Here is a 5,985-nt window from a genome sequence, read left to right as displayed (position 1 = left end):
TGATGTATTGTTTAAGGAGACCCTGCTTTCTGCGGATCCCACGGCAGTTCCACTGCCATATATCGAGGGTTTCCAACTTGACCGGGCGTTTAGGGTTGCTCGCCATACTCAGCCGATGGCCTAGTATAGGGTTTAGTTCTGGATTTCATGCCTGTAAATTGTACTAGGCGTTCTCTGTCCTTGCGCGCCTCCTCTTGGATGTTAGAAACGAGGTTGCTAAGATTCGCTAGTGCATCATTCATGGCCACCATGGCAGTTGTGAATTCCTGCCGCCCTATGGTGGCCGACTGGGTTTCGGCTGTTTGCGGCTTTGAGTTTGTCTGCCCTGTTCTCAGTGCCTTAAGTTCATCTATGAGCTCGTTGAGCTTCTGTCTGAGCTCAGCATTTTCTGCCCTGAGAGTCTGAATAGTTTGCCTTAGCTCATTTACTTCGTCATTCTGCGTGTTCGTGTTCTTTGGAGCAGTGGGAGAGGCTGAGAAAAGATGCGCTTTCCAGCTCACCTTACTGTCTTCTTCCTTCTTGTGTATGGTCTTCTTCTGCTGCTTCTTTTTCGTTTCTGGAGCCTGCCTGGTCTTGGACGCGGATCTCGACCTTGATCTGGACTTGGATGTCGAGCTGGAGTCCCTACTGAACCAGCGTTTCCTGGGCCGGCCACGTCCGCCGGCGTCCTTGGCTTCGGCGTCCGGTTCCTCTTTTTTTCTCCCCCGTGGGCTTCTCGGTTTCCAGAGGCGTTCTTTGCACTCCTTTGCCCGTGTCGGGTGCGCTTCCTTGCACAGCGCACACCTGGGCTCGCAGGTGTGTCCGTCTTCGATTACTGGCTCGGCGCAGTTCGAGCAGACAACGGCGTCAGGTGTCGGGCATACATCCGCCCTATGCCCAGGCTTGAAGCATATATAGCAAACTTGCCGCGATGACCGATAGAGGTAGCAACGCGTCTCGCCGCCGTAGTAGTAAACGTAGCGGGGGACGATCTTGCCCTCGAAGGTAATTACCGCGGTTTGGGAGTTTCCAAGCATTCTTGCGTAAAGTATTTTGACTCCATGGGTACGTACCCGAAGGTGGGCCAGTAATTCGGTCGGCGTTGTACCGGCGTCCAGTCCGTGAATCACTCCTTTACACGAATTGTCCGGCGCTGCCACGTACGCCGTCACTGCATAGTCTTTCGCACCAAAACGTAGACTTGGAATGCTCTGCACTACATTGGCAGTCTCCATGCTTGGCGTGCTGATTATGGCGATGTTCGATCCGTTGCGCAACCGTATAAGCAAGTTGCCTTCGTTGCACATGTCTGGGTTTCCACATGCTTTGGTTATAGCCCGGGCCATCTGATGCGTGCTCAGTTGACTGATGTTGAGCCCATTCTTCGGTCTAATGATGACTTTGAAATCGGTCTTCGGCAGTGGAGGTAGCTTCTCTTGGCGAATGGGATTCTTTTTTAGTTTGGGCTGGCTCGGTGCTGATTTGTCGACCGCTTCGGTCCCGGTTTCCGGAACGGCGATGAGCCTTGAGTTGTGGTATCTTGCAGTAAACCATCCCCCGTTGTCAAAGGTTTTCTTTTGCGATAGGTCGGTAGCGTTGTCGTCGCGTTGGGGGTTCTTTTCGATCGGCGTCGTGGCTCCGATCGTAGCAGACGCGTCGTCGTCAGCCATCCTGGCGCGTCCCGCACGAGCTGCAGGAGCAGCGTTCCGTTGGGCCGTCGGCCCGACGCCCCTTAGGCTTAGAGCAGCGTTCTTCTCCGCGGATCTTCGAGCAGGCAGAGAACGGGAAATATGGACTTACGGTTGAAAACCAGTTATCCACGGGTTTCGCTTGATTAGTAGAGGACGATAGAGCACTGCATTTTCGGCGGCGTCGAGGTCTTCCGGGTGAAATGAGGCGTCGAGGCAGGAGCTCATGCGAAGCGTGACCGCTCCGTTTGGCCCCCTAGCGTCGTCCCGACGGAATGGAAGACGACCTGCTGTGGGATAACCCGCCGTGGTTGCTCAGTGGCTATGGTGTTAGGCTGCTGAGCACGAGGTCGCGGCATCGAATCCCGGCCACGGCGGCCGCATTTCGATGGGGGCGAAATGCGAAAACACTCGTGTACTTAGATTTAGGTGCACGTTAAAGAACCCCAGGTGGTCGAAATTTCCGGAGTCCTCCACTACGGCGTGCCTCATAATCAGAAAGTGGTTTTGGCACGTAAAACCCCATAATTAAATTTTTTTGCTGTGGGATACCGAGAGCGGCGGTGCGAGCGGTGCGACGAACTCGAGTGGCAGTGGTGGTGACTCAGCATCCGACGCAAGCGGTGGGTTCACACTCTGCACCAATTTTTCTTTTACATGTTTGCAAAATAAAATCTTATTTCTCGTACCCGTCTCGTCGTGATGTCGCAGCGAAAAGAGGGAGGGGGGTAATTCTAGGTTTTTCGAATCTAAGCACACACCCCCCCCCTCACTTTGGGCATCGCGATAGTGAAAAAAAGGGGGTGGTTAGAATCGAGTAAATACGGTATGTACCTTCTCTCGCAGTAAAACCTTAGTTGATGTTTATATAGCGCTCGTCCTGTCGTCTTCTCTGTCTATGTCTCTGTTATTCGCGCTAGTCTTTTGATTAATGAGAGCTTCAGGCATGGACAGAGAATAATGGCATTTTGGGAGAGCTTCAGAATGGCTTCAGAATATATAGGTAGGCGTTTGTTTGATAACTTATTCGTTCTTACTAAGTGTATCGAAATATCAAAAGTATAAAGCCGACCTATATGCATGTGGCCTTTTTAAACATTACAGGAGCCTGTGACAGCGTAGACCGCAACATTTTGTGGGACATTCTGGAAGGGGAAGGCTTAGGTGACAATTGTCTACAGTTTTTGAGAGAAATTTACCTAGAAAATACCGATTGCGTTGAATGGGAAGGGATGAGGAGCAAGGAGAATGTTGATATAAACAAGCGACTGAGGCAGGGGTCCCTTTATCCCCACTTCTGCACATGATGTACATGGTGAGGATGGAGAGCGCGCTATAAGGAAGTAATATCGGACTTGATCTCTCATACAGACAGGCGGGTGCAGCAGTAGAGCAGTAGCTTCCAGGTTTATTTTATGCGGACGACATTGTGTTGCTAGCTAACAAGCAAGGTGATTTGCAACGTCTGGCTAATATCTGTGGACAGGAAGGCAACAATTTAGGTGTGAAATTTAGTGTTAGAAAATCAGGTGTTATTTGGTATTCAATGAAAACAGTGAACAGACAGTGGCGATACAGGGCCAGGAAATATGTCGGGTAAGAGAATATAAACACCTTGGTATATGGATAAACGAATTGATATATGGAAGACAAGAAAAAGCAATATAGCAGTAAAGGGGAAGAGAAATGCAGCCATAATGAAGCACAGAGCGCTATGGGGATACAATAGGTTCGATGTGCTCTGGGGTATGTGGAAATTGCAATGGTTCCAACTTTTGGAAATGCGGTTGTTTGCTTGAAATCAGGGGTGCAATCAGGACTCGGTGGGGACCAAAGGTCAGTGGGTCGCCTCGCATCGGGCCCTCACGGGAAGACTACAAATGAAGCTGTGCAGGCCGGGTGATATGGGCTGGACTAGTTTTGAAGTGAGGGAAGCTCACAGTAAAATTGATTATGAAAAACGACTGAGAAATAAGGAAGAAAATAAATGGGTTGGGAGAGTGTTTAGGTACAGGAAAAACATTGATTCACTGTGGAGAAAAAGAACTATGAAGCTTACCATTGGGGCACCCTGCAATGAAGTTTGCCTGTACATGTCGCGCCACCTAGCAGCGGCGGTGAGCACCCGCGGGTAGGCCCTCACCGTCATTTCACCCTTGCCCGTGGTCACGGAGCAAGAAATATTTAGGAGTGGAAACTCCGCTGTTTGCGGCGACCAGAAAAGGTCACAAGCCCGCGGATATATTTTCATGCTGGCGGCACCTGGCGGCATGGGAAGAAATTACCGCCGTTTCGGTTGCCGGGGCAACCGGTCGAGCGTGCTGCTCCCGTTCGGCCGCGCGCGCCTGACTTCTACTGAGGGCACTCTCGCGCGCTTCTTTACCGCTTGTAGCCCGAAGAGCAACTGCTGCTACGCTTCAGCCATTTGAGCACAGTAAAAAATAAAACGCGTTTTCCCAGACAGCTATAAGATGATACGTAGCTTCTGGTTGTAGCCAGGGCTATCTTGCTCCGTGGCGGGCGGTTTTCGGCTTTTTGCGCTTGCGAAACTGATGGCTATCTCGTTCCTAATCGCTTAAAGGGCGACCGCTTGTTTCTCGCTCTAGTGCTCACAGGGGTGCGCGTAGGAAGGATGCCGCCGTGCATGTGTTTCCGTTCCTTTTCTTTTTTTTTAAGACTCGCGAAAACTAGTTGCCCTAGCTGCTTGGCCATAAGAGGAAGATTAGCGGAAGTTTGCCACACGTGTTGCTTTTTTTGATGGGCACACAACAAAACAGTTTTCTTGAGTGCGCGCACCTACGCAGTTCGATTACGGCGTGCCCGCTGAAGCAAACACCCGTGTCGTCTGCTTGTCGTCTGCTTTGAGCGGGCGCCGCCGGAGTGAGCGCCGGAGCTGCCGGAGCCGCCGAGCCGCCTGCCGGGCGCTGCTTTTTTTTTTTTTTTCGCTCCGGCTTCTACGACGCGCCGCATGGTGCCGCCACTGCATAGGGTAGCGTCGGTGCATGCAACAATTGTGACTTTATCTGGTCGCCCGCGCTCGCTCGCGCTGACGGGAGTTTCACCTCCTATATGTCTTACTCCGTGCCCGTGGTGCACTTAGGCCCGCCTGCATGAAAGCCTGCTTTTCCAATTTTCCAATGGATTCACCGTGGCCTCTTGGCAGCTCCTTCGTGAGAAGTGTGAACAAAAAGAACAAGCGCAGATACTGCTGCGTAAAGGATAAATTGTCACAACTGCGAAGGGGATGTCGGCATCAAATTGTACCGCTTCCCTTCAAAACCGGGGGAAGCAACCCGGCGGCTGAAGTGGATCGTCGCGGTTCGTGTAGGTCTTGCGAATTTCTGTTAAACGAACTAAGACGTAAATGCAAAAAGAAGGGAAAAAATTAAAAATTAACCAGCAGCGGCATCCGTAAAAACACACAATAGAGCGTCAACCGCATAAAAACGCGTGAACTGATTCCCGCTGTTGTAAATCGGTTTAGATGTTTAGCTCGTCTTGTTCCAAAACAAACGCGCAGTGGTTTTTACGTGTCAAATCTAGCTTCGCAAGCGCTCCGTGCTGGAGCTTTGTACGCGCTGGGCTTCCTCCTGCTCCAAGATCAAGACGCGCGAATGCTAGAACCGAGCTCATTCTTGCCGATGTTTTCTCGCGCTTAGAACAACAGAACTAAGGTTGGAGTACACTGAAGCACACGTCGAGTATTCGAAAATTAGCATTTCTCTCGCGCATGCTAGCGCATATTTGTTCAGTCTTTAGGTTGTTTAGTCTCAGCTGATTGCTCTCTATGATGCTTCAGCGGTAATGTCCTCTCACATTCGAGCCTGAACGATAATACCAGAATATGCTCGAGGCACTTTGTCAATGGAGAAAAAGCAATTACCTACCAATTCGCCAATACCTTGCGAGGTGCAAGGCACGCTCCAAGTAATGAAGCGACAAATGACAGTTGAAAGAGGTGCACCACGGCCGTATTTGCTTACTTAAGTGGCATAAAGTAATGATTTGTTAACTCACTTTGAGTTCGACATCGTAAGCATGCTTGCTTTGTTGCGACAAGTACTTCGCGACCTGCGGTGGTTGCTTATATAGCGACTATGGTGTTGGGCTGCTAAGCACGAGGTCGCGGGATCAAATCCCGCGATTACGGCGGCCGAATTTTGATGGGGTCGAAATACCAATACACCCGTGTAATTAGATTTAGGTCCACGTTAAAAAACCCCAGGTGGTCCAAATTATTCCGGAGTCCCCCACCACAGCATTCCCCCTAATCAGATCGTGGTTTTGGCACATAAAACACTATAATTTAATTTAAGCA

Source organism: Dermacentor andersoni, chromosome 3 (genome assembly GCF_023375885.2).
Source record: "Dermacentor andersoni chromosome 3, qqDerAnde1_hic_scaffold, whole genome shotgun sequence".
Taxonomy (NCBI): domain Eukaryota; kingdom Metazoa; phylum Arthropoda; class Arachnida; order Ixodida; family Ixodidae; genus Dermacentor; species Dermacentor andersoni.
Note: the sequence above shows the minus strand (reverse complement) of the source record.